Raw genomic sequence first — 22,694 nt, 5'->3', positions numbered from 1 at the left:
TTTCAATCTCATTTCTACATAAAATACTGCATAGACTTTATTGCAGAATATTTTAGTGATTGGTAATGAACAAAATGCTCCAATACAGTATAATTCTGTATTCCTATTAGCTCATATGGGGCTAAAACCAGTGCATCCTAACTCTTAGGTTGAATATACTGCTATTTTGCACAGATTAATACCTATTCTTTTTTCCCTCCAAATATATAACTCTATGTGTGCCAGTAATGCAGCCCCATTCTTTTAGCCAGAGTCCTAGAGATTTATTCTTGCCTACATCTGTGATACTTATGCTGGTAGGATGGCACAAGTTGCTTAAATGAGAAGGAGACAATTAAACTGACAGCTGTCTACTGGAATGTAGTGGAGCAAATAACTGCCTGTACTTGAAAAAGAAATTGTGATACAGATACACGACAACATAGCCAACCTCCTTGAACAGGGAGAATAAAAGCTGTCTGTTCCCTGAATAGTGTCTGACTATATTGGGAACACTCAGGTATGACTCTGAAAGCTGTGGCTTCAGCAAGCAAAAAGTGATCACAGAATAAATAAAGAAATGAAAATACACACATTCCCACACACTCAAGCAGAACAGGGAAAATAGAAAGGATAAACACAGAGTTCAGTTTATTTACTTGGTTGCGAATGAAAGTCATTGTCATAGCTAAGAACAACAAGGGCCTTGGATTGTTTTTCAAATAGATGAGGCAGTTTTTTGGTTAGAACCAGAAGAGAAATGGTTTGAGCCTCAAGAAATAAGCCAGACTTTCAGAGTGCCCAAGTCTCACTTCAGTTTAAAGCCTTAATTAAGTCATTATGTTATGGTCATTACTGGAGACTTCTAAATTTAAGTACTTGGGACTAGCAGTTATCCAAAGTCGTTTAGGTCAATAGCAGCTCCATGGACTTCATCAAGCTTCAGGTCAGGTCCTTAATGGGAGTTTTTAGTTGCTACGTACATACACAGAATAAATACATAATATATGTGTAATGCATGTATTACTACAGAATAAAGCTATATATTACACACAGCTTTTCCCTGCCTACCTAGCATTAATAAAGAGGGTTAAGCATGCCATTTCTCTTTTTTTTTCCTCCTATGACAACCCGTTTCAGATATGAACAATCACATAGTTAAAGATTACACAGTAAGTTATTAAACACCCTTCATTCCTGAAAGCTATGTGGTAGAGACATTTGAGGCTGGGGCAACTCCTCTTACATAAGAGAGTTTTTCTGCCAAGTTATTACCTCAGACAGTTTTTGTGTTGTAGGTGAATATTTATATAGAGATTTCTCCTCCTCATACAAGGGCTTCTTGAGAGCTTGGATATCCAGAACATGGCAAAAGCAGAAATAAGGCAGTCTTGGGCTTGATAAAACTGAAGAAAAACATCTCCAATGAGAACAGACAAAAGGAAACCAAATGCTGACTTGTAATGCTGTCTCCTGTGAAGCCTTACTCCCTCCTACTGCTTCCAGCATAAGCAGAGATCTCTTGACACCTTGCAGAAACATAGGAGTACCTGGCTGGCTCTCAAGGGTAAGTCTCAACTTGTCTATGAGTTCACTAGAAAAACACTAGCATGTTGTTCTTTTTCCACCTGATGTTTCTTTTCAGTTTGCCTACAAAGGCTCTGGTCAGTGCAGTTTCTACTTCTCAGAAATTCCACCAAATAAATGCTGATATGCTTGACTTGCAAGTTAAAGTGCCAAGTCAAGCAGCTGTCCTGAAGGTCTTGGCTCCCTTGGGTGCCTGAGGTTTCTGTCCTTACAAAAAGAATAGAGAAGATGGCAATAATACATACTCCTTTATTCTTCTCTTTTCGCTGGTTTGTTGGTCTGGGGACAGCATGTACTAGTTAACAAGTTCTGCCCTTTGCTATTGTTATCCTAAATTGGTACTCTTTGGTCAGACAATTAGATCAGGCAACTAGAGGGCTCTGTTGTTAGGCTCCCTTCTAATGTGTATTTAGATTATGGGCAGCCTAAAAAGATTACTGTGGGTGTCTGTCTAGATCCATACAATAGCTTCAGAACTACTCAGTCAAATTCCCTCTTTTCCCTCCAGTCAGTAAGAAATATTAGGGTGCTTAACGGAGAGGAAAGTGAGGGGTTTCTCACTAAAGTGTAGTCAGACTATTAAGGAGTGGTGTCTGTGAATGAACTGAGGGAAGGCTGAGAATTCCTGCAGAAGAAAACTGCTTTGGTCCTGAAAAAGAGGTGTGAGCGAAGAACCTTTCAGACATTGGCTTGCTTCTCACTCCCACTGGAGTCAGTGAAGATGCCTGTAATTGATTTCAAAGGGAGAAAATCATGACAGCATTTGTACAGAAGTATTTTTTGTATACTTCAATACATGGGACCAAAGTTCTGGCCCTTCTGTAGCTTGTGTAATGGACTAATCTCCAAGAAAAGGGAAAATTGGCTGCTATATAGACATGGAAACATTCATTAATCATTGGATCAGCACTCTACCATTTCCTGTTTATATCCAGAGTGACACATCTTTAAATGATATTGCCAGCTTCAATTTGGCATCAATGTCTTATTTTGTAAAAACAAGCTGTTATCAAATTTAACAGAAATAGAACAGTTTCCATAAAGAAAATTATTTTGAATGGCCTTTGGTTCAGATCTTGTTTCAGAAAACAAACTTTCTTCAAAAGTTTTGATCCAGTCACCTCAGACTGAAAAAGTGAAGGGAAACTGGTTGGGAAAAAAAAAGTTTGGAGTTGTCCTGCATTGTCCACTTCGGGAGAAAAAAAAAAGAATTATTAAAGACGTGCAATTCCCTGGCTCATAGTAAATGAGCCTGTGGTGGATATTTTTCTAAAAAGAAACTGCAGTTGTACTGCTCACACACAAAAATGTCCATTCTTATTATTGCTGTTTGTCACTTCTGCTCTCTCAGTATTTCCACGATCAGCAGTTCTCGCTATGTCCCCCCCCCAGCCCCCTAGACTTAAACCTACCTCCTTTTTCTTATCAGGACCCAAATAACACACAGATTTTAACACATTTCAGACCACTGCATGACTGTACAAACAGATTTTGCAGGGAGAGAGAGAGAGAAGGAGGAATGGGGGGAAGGAAAAAAAGCATCTGAAAGCTAAACCTTCTAATGCTCCATTTCTGTCAGTGTCTTCAGCATGACAAGGCCAGGCTTTTCAGGCTAAATGTATACTAGCAATTTCATATATTAGGAAACAAAAAGCATTTTTGCCACTGAGTTTAACTGGTGCAGAACGGCTATATCTATGCAGTTAGCAGTTTTGCCCTCCAACAACACATGTTGGCTGTATCCAGACCACTAGTTGTGACTGATTCCTGGAAGCATACCTGGGAATTGTCTGGGAGACCCCTACCTGGCTTCATCTGAAGCCATGCCCCACTGCCCAACTGCTTGAACAGTTGAACAGTGAAGGCAGTTGATCAAGAATCACACAAGTTTCCTGGATCTGCTTAGTTTGCTGGTGTAAAGACAACCTAGTTATCCCCTGGACTGCAAACACTAAGGACGCTATACCAAAAGAAATAGTGCAGTAAAATTTAAATTATAAAATATTCTGGGTTCCAGGGTCTCTGTGTTGTAATCATGAAGTTTCATCTAGACAGTCTGATGTATCTCTCCTCTCCCCCTACACACCTAGCCAGGGAAGATCCTATATGGTATTGGGGGCACTGGCAAGCTCTGTATTCCCTAGGCCTTATAAAGGAAGAAGGAAAGGAGTTTGTGAGAGAATATAGTGAAGAATGCACCCACCCTCCCAGGTCTTCCCTTGCCTGTGTGTCTTAGCCATCATGTCAGTGCACGAAAACACCATACCTAAATATCAAACTCCCGTATCTCTCACCCCTTGGAAAACAGGTGGATGACTAATGCACCTAAGGCATGGTTGGCTAAAATATAGTAAATACCAGAACACTGTGTCTGTTCCTACTTCTTATCTGTTCTGCTGTTTCAGCACATGAAAGAAACAGGCTTTAGTGGCATATAAATTGCTGATGAAAGTTGTGTCTCCTGTCATATTTTGTGTGAAGTAATGGTGAATCTCAGAGTTCTCCTTGCAAGGTAAAACTCTCTTTAGTAATCTCAGCAGAAAATCACTGATGCTCCAGTGTCATGGCATTTTTAAATCAAGTCATAAACCTTTCAATAAGGAAGGATGTATTTTAATCCAAGCGAATTCTTTCCAGTGTAAGAGAAACAGTTTTAAATTCAGTGGGTTGTATCAAAAAAGGCTACAGAATAACTTAATCTAGTAATCATTTGTGAAGTTCAGGTCCCAGGATACAGCCAGCAGAAGAACTGTAAAACTTTGGCTGTCTGTTTAAGCTGTCCTGACATACATTACCCACAACAAAGCATTTGGCCTGTCCCTTTACAACACTGGCTTGTTCTGTGGCAGAGCCAGGAATGTAGGAATGTGGCTTCCAGCCAAGCTGGTGGGGAGAGAATGCCCTTGACCTGGAGGATTCCAGCTCTCTCCATGTCTGCATCTTTTATCCAGCGCTTTATGCCATTTGAAGTGGGTGCTTCTCCATGCTGCCCACAGCTGCTGCTCTCCCTCCTGCATCTGCCATTCTCACACTCCCAGCCTGGGTGGTCATGCTGGGTTTGTGCATTGTGGGCTAGTCAGGATGTGGCTATTGAAAGGGCAAATGTAGGGAAGGCCAGAGCTTGGCTATATGTGCATAATAGCAAGTCAGTCAGTGTTCACAGGCTGAGAATACCACAGTGTCTGAGCTAAGGGAAGCTCTTTGTTTGCTTTTCCTTGCACTAGTGACTGGGTTACTGCAGCCTAATAGAAGGCTCTTTATTTTATTTTATGCTCTGTGAACCTGACATATCACAAATCAATTACAAAAAGCTTATAGGTTCTTTCATCCTGCTCCTCCCAGGAAGGGCAGCTGAGAGTAATTCATGATGAATACATCTGATAGTTCCCAGAAGACTGTGCTTAGTGAGCTTGAAGTTCTTCCTTCTGCTTCAAACATTCACTGAAAGAGAGAGTTGAGTTTCAGGTGAGGCAGTGGTAGTAGAAGAAAAGATGTTTTACACTTCATTTTTACCAGTGGGCAATTTCTGACTGTCCCTCTGATATACTCTGTAACTTTGGAAAGCATCATCACCCAGGGTCCTCCCAGGAGGTAAAGTCAATAATAACTGCAGAGCAGCAGGGCTCCAGACTCTTGCTTGACACTTCACAGTTCACCCTGGCATGTGAATGTACCAGCTTCTGGAAAGTTTAGGGTTAAATAAGTGAGTAATTTATTCTGTTGTAATGACAAGAACTATTGTGAATTCATTCTGTGGCTGTAGGTCCAGATGTTAAAATTGACTGAGGCCCATCTCTAATTCTAAACTCAGTGGTAGTCTACAGAAGAATTAAATTTATCAGCAAGAATTCAAATTACATCTTTTTCCAAAGCTTGTTTATATTCTTTTCTTTAATCGTACTTTCATTGGGCCAGCAAATAATAACATTGCAATAACATTGTGCCAGATAAGCCACTTCAAAACCAGGAAGAAATAAAAATTACAAACACTGAACTGGCAAAGAAGACAACCACTAAAGATTGCCCAAATGGTGCCACAGTGTCTGCAGACATTGCAGGGAGACAATAGGATACTGTAGAAGGGATAAGAAACAATTCTGGGGGCAAGCTGTTTGTTCAGGACATGGAGAATCACAACCTCTGAGATTTCTATTTCATGTGCCTTATTTAAGGCCATGTTAAAAAAGTATGGAAGTGTCTGAAGAGTCAGGTTGAACTTGTGGGATTTTAGATGGGAGATGTAGATGCTTTCGAGACCTTACAAGTCACTATTCTGCTGCTTTAAATACTTTAGGAGTTTGGCTTTTTGAGACTGAGGGGTGACATGAAGGTTGCATAAGTACCAAGCAGCCTTCATTCCCATTCACACTGATGGGGGTATGGAGATCCTGTCCTCTCCCTCAGTGTTGCTTTGACCCATTACTTAAAAACCCTAGACCCAAAGGTAAGCTCTGACCTACATAAGATTCCTCCAACAAGTGATGGTTTGTTGTCAGCTTTTTAATTTCCTTTCCACCTTGCAAGGGTGTTGTGATACATAATTTGAGTTTGCAAATTATTCTGGCAGGAAAGCACTCTGACAAGCAGTATTTTGTGTATGCAGAGCTTGGGTTTAGGCCAAACAGAAAAGAAGCAGGAAGGAGATCAAAATTTTATTTTATCCCTTGTATTTCTGAATCCATATAGAAAGCAGCTAGGTGGGTCCAGAAATCTCTGTATGCTGGAGAACCTGAAAATAGTCTTCACTTCTGCTTATGAAACTGTATTGGAAATTTTTCTCATGCCATTTAGTCTTGCAGGTCCAACACACTTAGTGCCTCCAGCCTGAGAGCAGAGTGAAGTTTAGGCTGAATAATGCAGATTGAAGAGATGCCTCAAGGTGTCAAGGGAGGCTAAGTCCTAGGACCTTCACCTGTTGAGGACTGCACGCTAGCCAGGAAAAACACTGAAAAAGCCCAGAGGCCTGGCTGCACCCTCTGGTTCACGGCGGCTTCCACACAAAACGAGTTCAGAGTGAGTGAGTTCCTCACTCCAGGGAGCTACTCCTGGTCTGGTTGTCAGGCGCACAGACGGAGGCGAATAAGGAGAGAGGGGACTCCTCGTGTGGATTCCACGTAAAGGATTCACTAATGTGAAGGGACTAGGGACGAAGAGCTGAAAATAACCAATGGTCCAGGGACTTTATAGTGAGGGATGGAAAGGCGGGGATAAGGGATACAGCCAATGGGACAGAGGGAAGGAGGCGGGGCTGAAGCTGAGAGAACCAATGGGAGCAACACATAGGAGGGAACAAGGGAAGTAACCAATGGGCTGTCGAGGAGTACAGACCTCTCTAGAACTAATACATAGTTAACTAAGGGAAATGAAACTTACAACTTCATACATAAAACAGAGAGGGGAAAACATTAACCAATCAACATAGAACATGCAAATAACTGCACCAAGGGGTGATAGGATCTCGCCCTAACCGCGCAGTCTTTAGACATTGCTCCCTGACCACCAAAGACTGGGTTCTAATGCTTTATCTGAGGTCAGGGTGGTTGCAGCCACCTGCACTGCCACAACCTGTTTAAATGTATGGGACTGAAATGGGTAGATTAACTCCCAAGGCGTAGGAAAGGGTAGCTAGTTCACTACTAGAGTATAGCGAAGGAGATACGAATGTTTGTGTGAGAAGACGCAGCAAACACAGCACCCACAGCAAATAAGCTCTGAGTTACTACATGGTTATTAGCTAACTTATTTAACTTAAAATTTCTTCTCAGTTAAAGGGAGAACACTGGAGTTTGGAACATTTGGAGCTTGTACATCCTTACATCATTTAATAGAGCTCACAAGGAGGTGTGCTTAAATTCACTACTGCAGCATGGATATCCAAGGACTATCTGCCTTTTATGCTAATTAAAACACTTGTTGCTGTCTTGATTTTGTGCTTAGCCGGTGCCAGTAACTGAGTGAAAGGAGAGCACTGTTGCTAGCAGTTGAACCTCCAGGTTAGCAGGTGTGAAGTTGGAGGACTTGGGCAAGAGAAGGAAGCCTGATCTGTTGCCTTTCTTCTCAGCTTTGAAGAATGCACATAATTTGTAGCACATATCAAGGTCACTTTATAAAGAGAAATCTTTGGCAGCAAACCAGAGGGGAAAGGGCTCATACATGGGAACTAACACATACATACATGTATGTTACCTCGGAATTAATTGTGTGTATGTATGTAGGCATGTGCCTGTGTGTGCCTATGCTCACACACAGATGATTGTGCCATGGCTCTGCCAGGAAAAGCAGGGAGGAATTCATAGCTGTCTCTAATACAGATTCCACAACTAAGCTAGTGACTCCACACTTCCTTACAATCAGTGGTGAGAAACAGGCACTTAGCAGAGCACAATTCATCTTATCATCTGTAAATCACCTTTTTAAAAGGCTGTTTCTCTCCATTATCTGAAAATGAGCAGAGATACATGTTGCAGAGTTGTAACATGAAGTGAGATGAATCCCACCTTTCCTGTCTGAGTTCTCTGGAGTATTCCACATTCAATTTACTGTATAATATGTTACTTGGAGTGCTCTCTGCATGACCTGAGTGTTCACTTGCCAAAGCCAATGAGTAAACCTGATCTGAATCCAACTGAAAATTGTAACAGATTTTTCCACACAGCGACCTCATTATTTATTACAGTGGTATGTGCTTTCTTAAATACAATCTTCAGTGTAAGAGATTTTGAAGGGTTCTTTTTAAAATTAGTTGTTCATTGATCTACATTATAATGTCATCGCACAGACAGTAGTGTTAGCATAATCAAAAGAGCTCTGGACCATGTAGTGGGACAAGAGGCAGGAATCTCTTAAACCAATATTTCTGCTAAAGTTTCTGTTACTAGAAAAAGTGTGAAGAACTGATTTGGCAGACAGTTGTTACAAGGTGAATTAATTTATTCATCAGTAAAATAAGCAGAGTAGATACCTGCCTCCTGCAAACACAGCTGGCTAGAATGTTAGAGGGCATCCCCCAGGAGGAGTTAAATAAATGGTTTAATGCAAATGTTCATTTTTCAGTAGCATCTACACTGGTCACAGTTTAACATGACGTAATTGTTGCCCATGGCAGAGGGCTTGGAACTATATGACCTTTAAGGTCCTTTCCAACCCAAACTGTTCTGTGGTTCTATGATTCTATGAGGTACATCTTAGAGATGCTTAGGGCAGTTCAGTTCCTCAAATTACTCAGAAGAAATGTCAGATGATGCCAACCTGGTTATACATCCTTTGCTTATTCATACACAGAGATAATGATATAGGTGAAAAACAGGGATTCCTGAGGTACGCCCAGATTCATCTTACCTAGCTTCAGATGCTGAGATGTCCAAGTCAGAAGTCCAGCTGTTTTAAGTCACTGTGGATTTAGTGGAGAAAGAGACAGCCCCAAAGACCAACTCAGATTTGGATTTAAATTGCTCTCCATAGGTATCTCTCTCCCCTGATGATAGAAGGAGTCTAGAATGTGTAAGTACCAAATGCAGGTGCTCTGGTTAAATGGATGAACATATTTCTGTTAGCACCTTAGCAGTCCTGTATGGCATTCATAGGGTCCTCAGCAAGTCCATCTGGATTTGGTATGTCAAGGGAAGAGCATATTTTTCCCTAGTTACTCAAGCACAAGTTATCAGTTGCTGTGTTTGCTAAAAATCTCAAGATCTCAATCCTGAGAGTGCTGACAGAGGCATTTGTGGTGCGGATCTGAGGCTGTGCTAGCTAGAGAGAACAGTACTTACAAACAGTTCATTAACTCCACTTGCATTAGGTACTTACACAGCGGATGTTTAGAGGCTGTCTTGGCTCGAGTTGTAATGGCAAGTGGTTGCTAGGAGGCAGGAATGGATTAATCCTAAACAGAAAGGAAGGCAAGAGAATCAGCTTTTGAAAGGGCAAGAAGGATGACTATGGAAACTACAGGCCTGTCAGTCTCACTTCAATGCCTGGTAAGGTTATGGAGAAGATTATTCTGGGAGGTTTTGAAAAACACCGGAAGGACAATGCAGTCATTGCTCATAGCTGCCACGGCTTCATGAGAGGCAGGTGCTGCATGTGGAAAGCACTACTGTCTGCAGTGCTGGAGAGTAGACCACTGCATCAGGAAGACACTTTAACCCTCCCTTCCACTACAGAAATTAATTAAGAGGGAATTCTATAAACCCTACCTCTTTCAGCATGTTTGGGGTAGAAAACAGAATTTCAATGACCCCATAGGGTGCTCTTTGCTGTTGCTGGAAATAAAGAGCCTTGTGCAGAACTACTGGAGAGTCCAGAGAAGGACCACTAAGATGATTAATGTGTAAGATCATTGCCCCTATTAGGACAGGCTGATAGAGCTGGGAATGTTCAGCATGGAGAAGGGAAGGCTCATGGAGGGATCACATCAATGTGTATAAAACCTGTAGGGAATCTGTAAACAGGGTGGAGCCAGGCTTTTTCCAGAGGTGCCTCGTAACAGGATGAAAGGAAATCAGCACAAACTGAAGCACAGGAGGTTCCCTCTGGACATCAGGAAACACTTTCATTTTTTACTGTAAGGTTCACTGAGCACAGGAACAGGTTCCCTAGAGAGGGGGCGGAGTTTCTAGCCTTGAAGACTCTGATAGTTTACATGGTCCATGTAACTCTACATGGTCCATGTAACTCTACATGGTCATAGGCAACTGCTGACCTGCTTGTGGGAAGTTGGACCAGATGACCTCTAGAGGTCACTTCCAACCTTAGCCATTCTGATATTCTGTAGATGTTAGCCTGGCGGTCATCTGTGGATTTGTGGTTGTCAAAACTCAAGGGAAGAAAGCTGTCCTTGCATATGTAAGAGGATGTTAGTGGGGAAGAGATCACTTCCAGCTTATCTTTGGATGCCACTGTCCTTGCAAGCTGTTGAGGAATTAACACACATGGCAGCACTAACATTTGCAGGAGGATTTGGGGTCTGTAGAGCCACATGCCTCCTACGCAAGAGGAATAGCTGAGAAAAATTGTTTCATTGTTCCTGATGCTTGTTTTCACACTCGGCAATCAGCTTACCTTGGCATCTTTCCATCTCTGGGACCCAGCTGCCAACAACCAGGTTTGGGTTTAGCTGACCTATTGTTTGCTTGTCATTTTAAATATCATAGACCATAGACCCAAAAAAAAAAAAAAAAAAAAAAAAAAAGAAGGGTAATTTCACTACAGCAATGAATAAGTGCTAAGTAGATTTTCTTTCAAATGTGGTATGTTCATACCACGTGTGTTTGTTAAATACCTGGTCTATATCCTCCTACAGTCACCCTTGAAAGAAATGCTGTAGGTGCTTTTGGGTAACTCCTCTTTCTCAGAAGTGGCAGCCTGTGATCCAGGATACATAGCAGTAAGGAGACCTGCTGGATTTTGCAAGGAACCTTAGATCCTTTCCGTAGCCTTTCCCATGCAAATTCATCAGATAAATAATAAGCCGTATTTTTGCCTACTTGATAGGAAAAAATAGCTTTCATAAAACTTTCAAGTAAATTGACATTCTATTTGTTTAGACTGAACAGGAAAAAAGAGATCATGTGAAAATGACCTAGGGATAAATCATTTTGATATGAGGATGTAGTAGTTTTCTTCCTGAGCAGAAGCAGAACAAACACAGTGGAAGATCTCAGATTATATGGGTGAAATAATTCTGCAAGTGGTGGACCCCGACAATCCTGGCACAGCACACTTCTTTCACCACCAGTTGCTCTCAGAAGTTGCAGTTCTCATTCTCTCAGTCACATCCTCTACAATACAATCTTTTCAGCATGATTCACATGCCACTTCCCAAGTCAGAGACCTTCCCAAGCAGTTCCCTAATAGGGAAAGTATATTTGAAGAGTGGGCAGAAAATGAATATATATATATGTATAGTGTGCCAAATCTGGTTTCTCTGTATGAAGTGAGCATTGTAGAGTAACTATGATTTGTGTAGGGTAAATGCTTCCTGTTGCTATTTTAAAGCATACAGAGGCAGGCTTAAAATAATGCACCAGCCCAAAAAGTTCTTTAAATAGCACAGGAAATATTATGAACTCTGAGTCCACCAGTGACAGTACAGGAAAAGGAAAAACAGAGATCAGATAAGACTTTGGTAACAGGAATGACAGTGGGATTATATATTCTTCCAGAGGTTATCACAAGCTTGATTCTGATACAGGTAGAATATCACTAATAAAGAGAATATTTTACCAGGATGGGTTATAATCTCCTAATTATGGAGCTGTTTCTGTGGCAACAGACAGAAACCACATTTACCCTGGTTTTGGTGGCTTTTTTATCTTTAATGATATGCTTCCAGAGAATTAAGGAGCAAATGAACAGTGACTTGTGGAAAAGGTCAGCATGGGAACACTTTTTGTCCTGTTGTCTTGCTTGAACACACTGACTACTGGACAGAAAAACTCTTGGTATCAGACACCATGCTTGGTTACAGTTTTAATTATAGTCCTACAACTAGAATAGTATTCCAGTTGGGACGAGGGGGCATGGGAGGGGAGAGCCTTACTCTTATGGCTGCTACATTGCTGCTATTAACAGTTAGTGCAGAGTCCATCTCCCTCCCCTTTGTTTGTTCATTTATGTGGGTGTTGCCAAACAGAATTAGTTTATAATCTCATTATATATACCTAATCCTGTTTACTCCTACAAAGGAGACTGGCCGATCTCCCTTGTTTTGCTATTTCTCTTTTCCTTTAGTTATTTCAGAGATATTCTCTATAAAGCATGGACTTTCAGAGTGAATGCTTATCCTGTTTACTGTCCTTAATTCCAGACTCATCAAATTCAGCACCCTGCCCTATCCGTTTCAGTAAATATTTTTTTTGAGTCAAGCATAATACAAATATTAGCTGTAGCTCTTCTTATGTTCAGTTCATGTAATTGCACTATTCTGAAGCAATTAAACTTCTCAAATGACATTTTGGGTTTACATTATCTTTTGTGCCTTTAAAAAGCAGTCTCCCTTAGAAGATTTCTTTATGGGCAATGCAGTAAAGAAGACTAAAAGCTGAAAATGTCTACACATATTTTTGGTGCTTGAATACTAAGGTGCTTAGTAAGGTAGATTCACTTAATTCAGAATATTTCTAAAGCACAAGGAATCACAAGTATGTTTTTTTTGTGACTAGAAGTTCTTAACAAGGTTACTAAAAGCATGTAAGTGTCGTTGATGTGAATACAGGCATTAGGAGCATACCCACAGTAAATATAAATCTTGAGAGCAGTTGTAAGGCAAGATGAGAACCATAACTACATCTACGTGTTTACCTTTTTAAGTGCTAAATGTAGTTAACAATAGCATGTTTGACTTGATAAAGATTTGCATAGATAGGCTAATAATTTTTGTTTTACCTATTTAGTGCTTGTGAAAACTCCTAAGGAAAATGAAGACTTTATCCTTATTTATATAACCTAGACAGTGAATGAACCCGTTTCCTGAGTTCATTTTAATCAAATAACCCATTCTGAAGTGATGGCTTTCAAAAGTACTTCAGTACCCACTATTTAGCATAATAGGTTTCGGAGGAAAGAAGGCTCAACAAGTTCCTAATGATTACTTTTACATGGTTCCAAAAGCTATATTACAGTTAGCTATACTGTAATCCTTCATCATTAGCTATCATAGAATTTCTATGCTACATGGGGCAAGAATTGTAGGGGAAAGTAGCATCACATTTTTGGCTTGAAAAAGCAGATGAGCTTTCTTGGAATGGAACAAGAACAGTTCTACTCAAAAATCTTATCTTCAAACTTTGGACCAAGATATATGTGTAACAAGACTATTTGCAGCTTAAGCACTACATATGTCTTACTTAGTTACTTATTTTATGTGAGAAAACAATTTCAGTGTAGTCACATGCAAGCTGCCATTCCATCAACTTTCAGCAACCAGTATGTCAAGACTGCCTGCCCAGAACTACCACACTAGGCATTAAGCATTGTTGATCATTTTATTGCATTTAGGAACACACTGAGGCTTTGATAAGGATCTCCACCAGGTAAGTTTTTAGTCTAAATACGAATGATTATCTTATTGTGACAGTGCAGAATCTCACTGACGAGGGGAAAGAAAAAAGTTTCAGCACAGCCTCTAAAGTTACAGAACCTAATGTTATGAGAGCAATAAAGTTCCTATATTTTAGGGCCCAGATTTCAGTACCATGTTACCACTAGGAGCTTCTAGAATCAGTTGCTATGTAATTGTTTATCTGCTTAAAATCACTGTGTTTGACTTCCTGCCTTTAACATTTCTGAAATTTCCACGATAGGCCTCTCTATCGACCTTCACTCAAAAATCAGATAGCAAGAAGAAGTCCCTGTAAATGGAAGAATTGGTTCTACATCCAAAGCATTTAAAGAAGAAAGATTTTTACATTGGGTCCTGCCCTGCCCCAGCTGAGGTCTCCAGTCACTGCCCTCTGAAATCAATACTGCTTCTCATAAAATGCTGAAGTACCTGCTGGGAGGAGGGATAGGAATCACAGCACTCCACAATTGTGTCCTCAGTATCAAGACACAGAAGCAGTTCTCTTTTTCTTGCCCAAAGACTATTTCAGAAGTTTGTATGGAGTGAGGTAACTTCTACAGGAGAAATGGAAGACAATTGCCCCATTTGACATAGGAAAGATCTGCTCTCAAATTTGAACCAGAAGAGATCCCAGGTCACAGGCTGAGTGTTTTAATTAACAGGCTATTAAGTTATTAATGGAGACTTTTTTTCTTTCTTTCATGAGAACAGCTTATCTGGACACAAATGGATGCAGCTGAGATGCTGATTCACAGAAATTGGAGGTATACACACACAGACTCCCCCACCATGTGATAGAAACACATCTCACTAAATGGTGCCAATGTGAGGGACAGTGAGGCTGTGACCAGTGCTGTAAATACACACACTCTTACTCTTTCCTAAGCTCCAGTCCTCCTGGCTCTCTCTTGGCTGCTGGACCTCCAGTTCTTGGTTTGCCACATGCAAAAGATGCTGGGTGTTCAACCAAAGCCTATTACTTTTATCTAGGTGACGAAGAAGTTACTCATTCAGAATGGTGAACGTTGTAGTAGTATTCACCATCAGTGATGTTCTCAAAGATTTACAGCTGTGGAATTATGTAAAGCTGTGCCCAGACCTAATTTCCATGCCAGTGTCTTGTTCTTTTCCTCTACTCATCTGTTGTCCTATAGAAATGATTCTTAAAGTACAGAGACCAGATTTGCAATCAAGTATATCCTGTGGTTGTATTACTGTATAATAATAATTTACAATAAGAATCCATTAGAAATGCACCTATTAAAATGGCATAGGAAGCATCCCAAGTACATATCCATTTCCAAATTTTCCTCAATTTCCCTTGTTTCTCTCCTTTAAAATTTGAAAGCTTTTAAAGCACAGAATGTGAGCAGAGCATATTCCCTGGGTACTTCAGGATGCTGGCCTCTGAGGTAAAGGCTTTTTGAGACAGCTGCTGTTCCTTCTGCTGCCCCTCTTGCCAATGCCCACCTGTTTACCTCATTTCCCTTTGCTTTTACCTGTAGGAGTCTTGCAGAACTCTTCACAGCTGGGCAGTTAAGAAGCAGAGCCAAGGAGACACCTGAATATCTTCTGCAATTGATACCTGGGTGACAAACACATAGAGAAGCTCTCCATGTGCAATTTAGGGGTTGTAACTTGGTTCAGGCTGCAGAGTGCTCTGTAGCAGACTTTGTAAAGTCTTCTCTATTGCACTGAATCATTATTAGTTTTTATATAATGACTCAACAGAGCACTTCAGAATAGAGATATGCTTTATTCTCAAATCCATCTGTGTTCAACAAAAAATCTAAATATCCACTTGAGTTAGAAAATGCTTAATAATTTGCCGAATCAATCCTTTACAAGCAGACTGATTTTATCTTGTGCTGCTTCTCTTCCTACTCTGTTGTAGCTGTGATCCTGGAATCTCAACTGCAGGAAAGTACGGCTATGCCCTAGGAATACAAACAATGGAATTTGAGATAAAAAGCATTCTGAGGAGAAATTCCAAGTCATGGTTTCCTTTCATTAGTTAAATTAGATCTACGGTGGCAATACCACCCTGCAGATACACATAGTCAGACACAGATATACAGACAGATATCCAGAGAAAGGCATTCATGCTCTTTTTACTTAGCAGGCCACATAGTGATTTTTTGCTTTGCAGGAATTCCCACAGACTTCTAGACATGACATGTTGAGAGCATACAGTCTCTTGCCTAAACAGTTTCAATTGATTTTATTATGAAAAAGGAATATTGGAATAATAACTGCTGTAAAAGACAATATGCCTCTTATTCTGACATAAGTGCTGGCAGAAAGAGCATGAAAATGTATTTGCTGTAAGACATCTCAAAATCTCTGACAGCTGCATTTAGTGTTGTGTTTGGGCTGTAATTTTCAAAGGGGAGCAAGGACAGAGGTACTCAAATTCTGTGGAGTGTGGCCTTCATTCATTAGGTGCCTTAGAAGCTTAGACTTACTGTTCCATTCTAAGCTGCAAGAAGTATCCTTTGCTGTAGAAATCCTAACCAGGCATGCAAGGAACATTGTTACCCGGGGCAGGAGTACTCCAAACTATAGTGGAGAAAATATAGAATGACATGCACGTGATAGCCTTGTTAATAAAGTTTCTTAAATCCATGCTGGTTTTCTCAGACAATACAATCGATAGTGTAATTTAAATAAACTTCATGGTGAGTGGTGCCATGAAGAGCGAGATATCATTCACAGGTGGTTCTAAGCGAGATATCATTCACAGTGGTGCCAAATGGAGGGAAAGGTATCCAAGATTACTTCTGCTTCTTAGGGAGGATCATCACTATTTATTTTAGCAGCAATGGTCAGAAGAAGGAAGAAAGTAAAGGAGGGTAGGATTATGTCTCCCTATATTGCCACTGATATATTATCAATTCTCTGAAATTATATTCTCCATTTTTATAATATTTGAAGGAAAAAACAAGCAAACTGTCAGTACCTCAAGCTAGTGGAGCATCCCAAACATTGGGAATATAAAAATGTGATCCCAGAAAAGAAATCCCTAACAACTTACAAGATTAATTCTGCCTGATTGTGATTAGAGTCTTCAAGGATATTGCAAAGCGTGGTACCAAACACTGCTGTATGGCTCCAATATGAAAGTAGTAAAGGTAGATGTGGAAGACAGGGAACTAATGTTTATTAATTGTTTTTGTCACAGTTAAGGATACAGCTGAATAGCACAAAAATGTTCTAAATAAAAATGTTCTCAAGCATATTCATTTATTGGTCAAAGTGGTTCCTACTAATCAGATTGCATATTTTGTCTCAAGAAGCAAAGGAGAAGAGTGATAGCACAAAAATTGTAAGAAAAATCAGTAGACAAGTTACAGATATAACACAACTTTCTGGACGTATCTGTAAGACAGGCTGAAATAGGCAGCAATTAAAAACAGGCTTCAGGAGATATCATGACAGACCAAAGAAGATGATTCAGGAGCATTCTAGGTGTAAGGACAAAGAAACATTGAAAGAGCCCATGGGAATGTAACTGGAGACAGGCATGTAACAGTGAGTGTAGAACTCCCAAGCTGCTCTCATGCTAAGTGTGATATAAACATGATAAGGCAAACAAGCATCTAGAGGACCATGCAGGGTTTTCAGGATTTGGCAAAACAAATTAAGCAAGAGGAAAATGCATGAAATGTGAGAGTATTTAATGAGAGCTATAACACATGGAGACAAGATCAGCTGTGTGTGATAGCAAGAATGCAGTTATGGACAGAGGGAGAGAGGGAGGGAATTTTTAGTGACTTTCTTAGTATAGATGTGTTAAAGATAGCTGAGCTGTTTGAGGAAGATAAGTTAAAAAGAGATTTAAAAGGCAGTTTAAGCTCTCATTAGGAAAAAATAACAAAATGTGGGGAATTTTAGAACCGAATAGTTGTAACCAGAGAGATGATGGAAAGGACTTTGTGGGATGGTGGGATAAGATATCTTAAAGACTACTCAAACTGACTTTGTTGGACTGCAAATAGTTTTTCTCCAGCATAATGAGCAGTGTAAGTGTCATAAAACTTCCTGCTCATTTTAAGTTCCCATTTGTGACATTGTATGTACCTTTCCCTTACACAGAAGAAAACAGATGAATAGAAATGTGGTTCCTGGAAAAACGAGTGGGAGTACACAGAAAGACTGGCTTTGTTGTGTCTTCTTAAGATGTCATGGGAGTCATGGCACAACTATAAAATTCTCTGGAGGAACAGAAATCAGGTGATCTTCCGTAGTCCTCTGATGTCACTAGTAATTTTGGTGCTTGCAGAAGAAAGAAAATAAGATACAAAGGGTAATTGGACACCTCAAGGAAGTAGAAAGAAAAATTTGACTTAAGATAAATGAAGATAAAGCCAACTCTGATAAGAAAATTTTAGACAAGATTGTCTAGCACCTGATAACTGTAAATACCAGAACATTGGTAGCTAAAGTACCTCAGATCATTGACCATCAGGATGTCAGTGAGAATACTGATACTAGTACCAATCTGAGGAGGTAAATGTATTAGGAACACGTGTTACTTTATTTTTAAGTCAGACCAGAATTTATAATATACCAGACAATTTTAATGCATCTTGTTTTACATAGAAGTGACACTTGGTCATTTACTAAAAAGACAAATTAAGGAAATCACTTCAGAAATAAAATACTGCTCAAGGATGTGTGGGTAAGAAAATTAATTAGGAATAACGGGGGGTCAATAAAGAACATGAATAGTCATTTAATCCCCATAGCTTCAGTGGTCAAAGTGTGTGGTTAAGATGACACAAGGCAGATCAAGAAGCATCTGGGTAAAGCTCTTTCCGCTATTGCTTGAGGCTGGTCAATCCAAAGGAAGCAAAGTGGAAAGACTAAGTTAAAACTGTGTTCTTAATACATATGACCAGCTACAGAAAAAATGTGCCCTAGCAGAAGGAGTTTGGGGCAAACTGAGAAGTCATGGGTCATTATGTTCTCTAAATCCGTGAAGGGGGGAGAGGCAGCAAGAATGTGGGAATGAAATGGACCACCATCAGAGATTTATGCCTTGCAGGCATACCCACATGCCATAGGAGACAGGTGTGTAACAGATGAGTACATTGCGATGATGGTCTGCCAAATGGTGAGCAACCCAGGTCCTAAGCCGTATCACCATTTTCATCATTCCTTAGTTTACTCATCTAGGTCTCAAAATAAACAAAGCAGTTCTACTTCACCTTAAACAGAAGTTTGAACATATTCCCCAAATCCAAAATGGTGCATGGAATGTCCAGTTCCCAGTGCCTCTGAGGCAAAAGTGAGCTGTGCTTATCATGTACACTCTACTGGTCAGCTGGCCCGACACACAGGATTGAAAGTAATAACAAAAATTGAGATGTAGCTCACTGCTCATTTGTTATGTGCTGGAGCTCATCTGCCCAGAATTACCAAGGAGTCTGTGGATTTCAAGCCAGATTTAATTGCCATTATGAAGGAAAAGTCCTTCCCACTTATTTTATGGAGAGTCTAGCTTTTTGCCTGAGTATTTAAAAATGCACCTACTGCTGCCCTGAAATACACAGTAGTGAATAATAATGTTCCTGGTTCTTGCATTTAAAACATTATGCTTGGTGCCAAATGGTACTTCAGTAGCAATATGAGCCATGAAGTTACATAGCAGTTTTCCTAATGCAACCATGCCACATGCCCAAAATCAGGAAAAAGAGGGAGTTTTAAACTTCAAGAGCATGAATAAATTTTGGATGCTTAGGGATGCTTTCCCATGTATCTCAAACAGCATATAAACTATTCTGGTCCACTAAAATGCAGCTGATCACTATTAATTGCCAAACTCTTTATTCCGTATTATTTCATTGAACTATTGAAGAAAGTGCCACCTTTGGGCTTGGAAATCTAGAGAAGGATATTTCCCTCCTGTAAGTGTTTTTATAACAGAATTATTTTTAACTCAGATTTCTGCTAAGTTTTATCTACAATTGAAAACAGAAATAAAAGATACACTAGAGCCTTCTGGAAAGAGTCAGAAGCACAAAGAGAAAATAAATTATTTTACAAATACCTTCCAGATTTGAAGACAGAGTGCATCAAATGTTACTATAAAAGCTGAACTGAAGTTGAAGCTAAACCTGTATTTTAAGAATAAGAAAACAACTTTGTGTGAGTCACTGAGGACACAAAAGCAACCACAAAGTTTGTGCACAGTCTATACAGCGAGCTTGACATGATTTCCAAAACCTTTAATTTCTGTTGGTTAGGGGAACTAAATACATCCTTTAAACAAAATACTGTGTTTCTGCAAAGCTTATGCTTTGCAAAAATGAAACAGTTACTGAAGACATTAACTCTTCAGTGCTGTACAAATATGGGAAGGACGTATACTACTGAAAAGCTTGCACAGATCACCTTGGGAATGAGTGTCTGAACTATTGACCTGGGCTGCAAAGTATTCTTTCAAGAGAAGGAATATTTTCCAGCACATTTTTTTTAATAGTTTAGAGCTTTTCTTCTGGTTGTATTTCAAGATACAGTATGGTGGAGTAGATATTTTATTTATTTCATAAGAATTAGATGCCTAGCTTGCACCAGACAACCCTGAGCCCTAGTATGGCCACAGACTGTTTATTTAGGCTGTTATCATCAATGAATCACTAAAATTCCTCTTTGTGCAACCTTTGTCACCTACTGAGAACGTATCATGGCTTCTCTGCAGGTACTTGTCCAAGTTAATGAATCTATGGCAGCAAAGAAAGTTTTCTGGCCTCAGAGCCCAAGGAGCTTATCCAAAGCCCACTGGATTCAAAGTGAGCTTTTCCATGACAAAGATTTGAACAAAGCCTTTAAACAAAACATGAAATCCTGGAGGGGATGGTTGCTGTTCTTAAAGACATATTTTACCAGTATCAATGTTGTGGTGTCAATGGTTTCAATGCCTTCTGTGGATGAAGGCTGGTGAGAAAGCCACCATTAACATAAAGTATTTTCTGAGTTGCTCTGCATGAAATGAAGAAAATAAAAAATCTGTCATAATAGTCTTCTAAAAAGAATAAATTGCGTTTAAGTGGGTTCTGTCTTAAATGTGGTATGAGCACAAGTTAGTGAGGATTTCATCAGTGAAAAGAAACAAGCAGTGTAGTGAAAAATCTGGTGCCCCTAAACATCAGTAGAAATTCTTATCACATTCTCTCCTATTTGTCTGAGCCATGAGTGTATCCTTTCTCTTTACAAGGGGAATGAAGATCTTTCACAGATGTTACAGGAAAACCTATATAAATTTTTCTGCACAAGTCAGCAAGACAGTGCAAACTGGAAATTATATATTTATTATGATTATTCAGAATACATATTATATTTTCAATGCCATGGGCACATTGAAGTGTAAGTGCAGCTCTCTTTTGTGTAGACTGTAAAGGAACTAGTGACCTAAAGTGTTCTACACATTTGGTAGGAAGCTGCATATACAAGGCAGGTATTCCTTAAACAGTGTGTGTGACACAGGCAATCAGTGTCTTTTTTTACTGCTTCTGTGAAAGCCAAGTCATTCTGCAGAAAGACTTCAGGTCTCATCAAGCAGGAAAAAGACAGAAGTAATGCAGTAATTGTAGCACTTTCACAGACTAATGGAACCCTGCGTTCTGGTCCTGCTTAAAGGGCAATTTATGTGAAATAGTGAGTGGATTCAGGGCCCAGTCCTTGGAGCAGGGGTTAGAATTCAGATCTCCCCTTCCTGTGACAAGTATTCAACTTAATACATTCTGGTAAGAATCTGGAGAAATCTGTGTTGTTCTTGTTTTGTGTTGGCTATCTTTAGGCATCTTTTGCAATGAGAATGCTGACTGAAGGCACTTGCACTCAGTGCTCAGAGAATTATTTATGAAAGCCAAATGCTCAAGGGCGAGGCCATGTGTGACTTTGAAGCGCCTAAGAAAGAAACAGATACTGGAAACCACACTTTCCAAAAACTCTCTCAAAGCCTCTTCCAGCCTCAGTTCTGTTTGCCTCTCTGTAGGCACAGGAAAATAGCTCACAGTATCTGGAACAGAGTAATTTCCTGCGAACTAATACTCAAAACTGGAAACCTACATTCATGTTATGTAACTACGTGTATGACCCTCTTACTTATAAATTCCAGTCTGTTATGGATAAGACTAACAAAATTGTACAGATACTGCTCAGAGTGCAGGAGGAAATATGCTGAAATAGGTCATTACTTGGCCATTGTCTATGTAATGCAGGGGCCAAAAATGTTGAAAACAGATTATTTCTCCCTGTGTATATTGAAGAAGAAAAGGTTACCCAAGGTTTTCTATGCATTTGGCTCAAGGATGCTGCAATATGAGAACATGTGATTTGTTAGGGAAATCCTATGTGACTCCTCTACAGCAGCTAACCAAGTAAACAAGAAGTGAGCTGGAACTTTCTGTACAAGGACTTTTACTGGAATCATTCGGAAGCTTCTGAATATACTTAAGCTTCCTCGGGAGGTTCCCTCTGTTACTGCAGGCATCATCTCTCAAACAAATGAACTTTGAAGAGGTCACGATTTTTAGATCAAGGACTTCAGAAAAGTTTTTTCACTCCCATAGAAGTTCAAGGTCATGTTATTGTAATTTCTATGAGAGTTGATAGACTTTTACAAAATACACTCTAGACTTCTATTTTTTAAAGGAAATAAATAGCATAAATATAATTTAATAGGCCTTTGATCTTAATCTTGCTGATAATCTTCATATATAATATGAGTGTCTTTAAAAGGCATTTTTTTGCATATCTCCACATGGCTTTTCAGACATTCAAGCTGGCACCTGTTTGTGGCACTAAATATAAAATGATTCAAAACTTCCGATCTTATTCTAAGCCTTCATCTATGAAAATGACCAGTGAATTCCTTTACTTAACTCCAATGAAATTCATATGGGATCACTGAATGCTGAGTGCTCAAGTCTATCATGACCAAATTACGTCACTCAGGAGAAGTCAGTGGTAATATCTTCTTAAAAGATCACAAGCAGAAGACATAAAAAGTAGGATTATTGCTGAAAAAAAAAAAAAAATGCTGGCCAAAGCACCTCATTTC

At 39.7% G+C, this 22,694-nt stretch overlaps 1 long non-coding RNA gene across 1 annotated transcript; it reads left to right on the top strand.

The window, feature by feature from the left end:
• The first annotated feature begins 799 nt into the window (after positions 1 to 799).
• On the top strand, positions 800 to 16,865 carry LOC108445665. Its single transcript, XR_001860617.1, has 2 exons — positions 800 to 1,546; positions 13,869 to 16,865. It is a non-coding gene; the product is annotated as an uncharacterized LOC108445665 (long non-coding RNA).
• The last annotated feature ends 5,829 nt before the right edge of the window (positions 16,866 to 22,694 follow it).

The sequence above is a fragment of the Corvus brachyrhynchos genome, unplaced genomic scaffold (genome assembly GCF_000691975.1).
Source record: "Corvus brachyrhynchos isolate BGI_N302 unplaced genomic scaffold, ASM69197v1 scaffold42, whole genome shotgun sequence".
Classification (NCBI taxonomy): domain Eukaryota; kingdom Metazoa; phylum Chordata; class Aves; order Passeriformes; family Corvidae; genus Corvus; species Corvus brachyrhynchos.
Note: the sequence above shows the minus strand (reverse complement) of the source record. Positions and strands in the feature narration are given on the sequence as shown.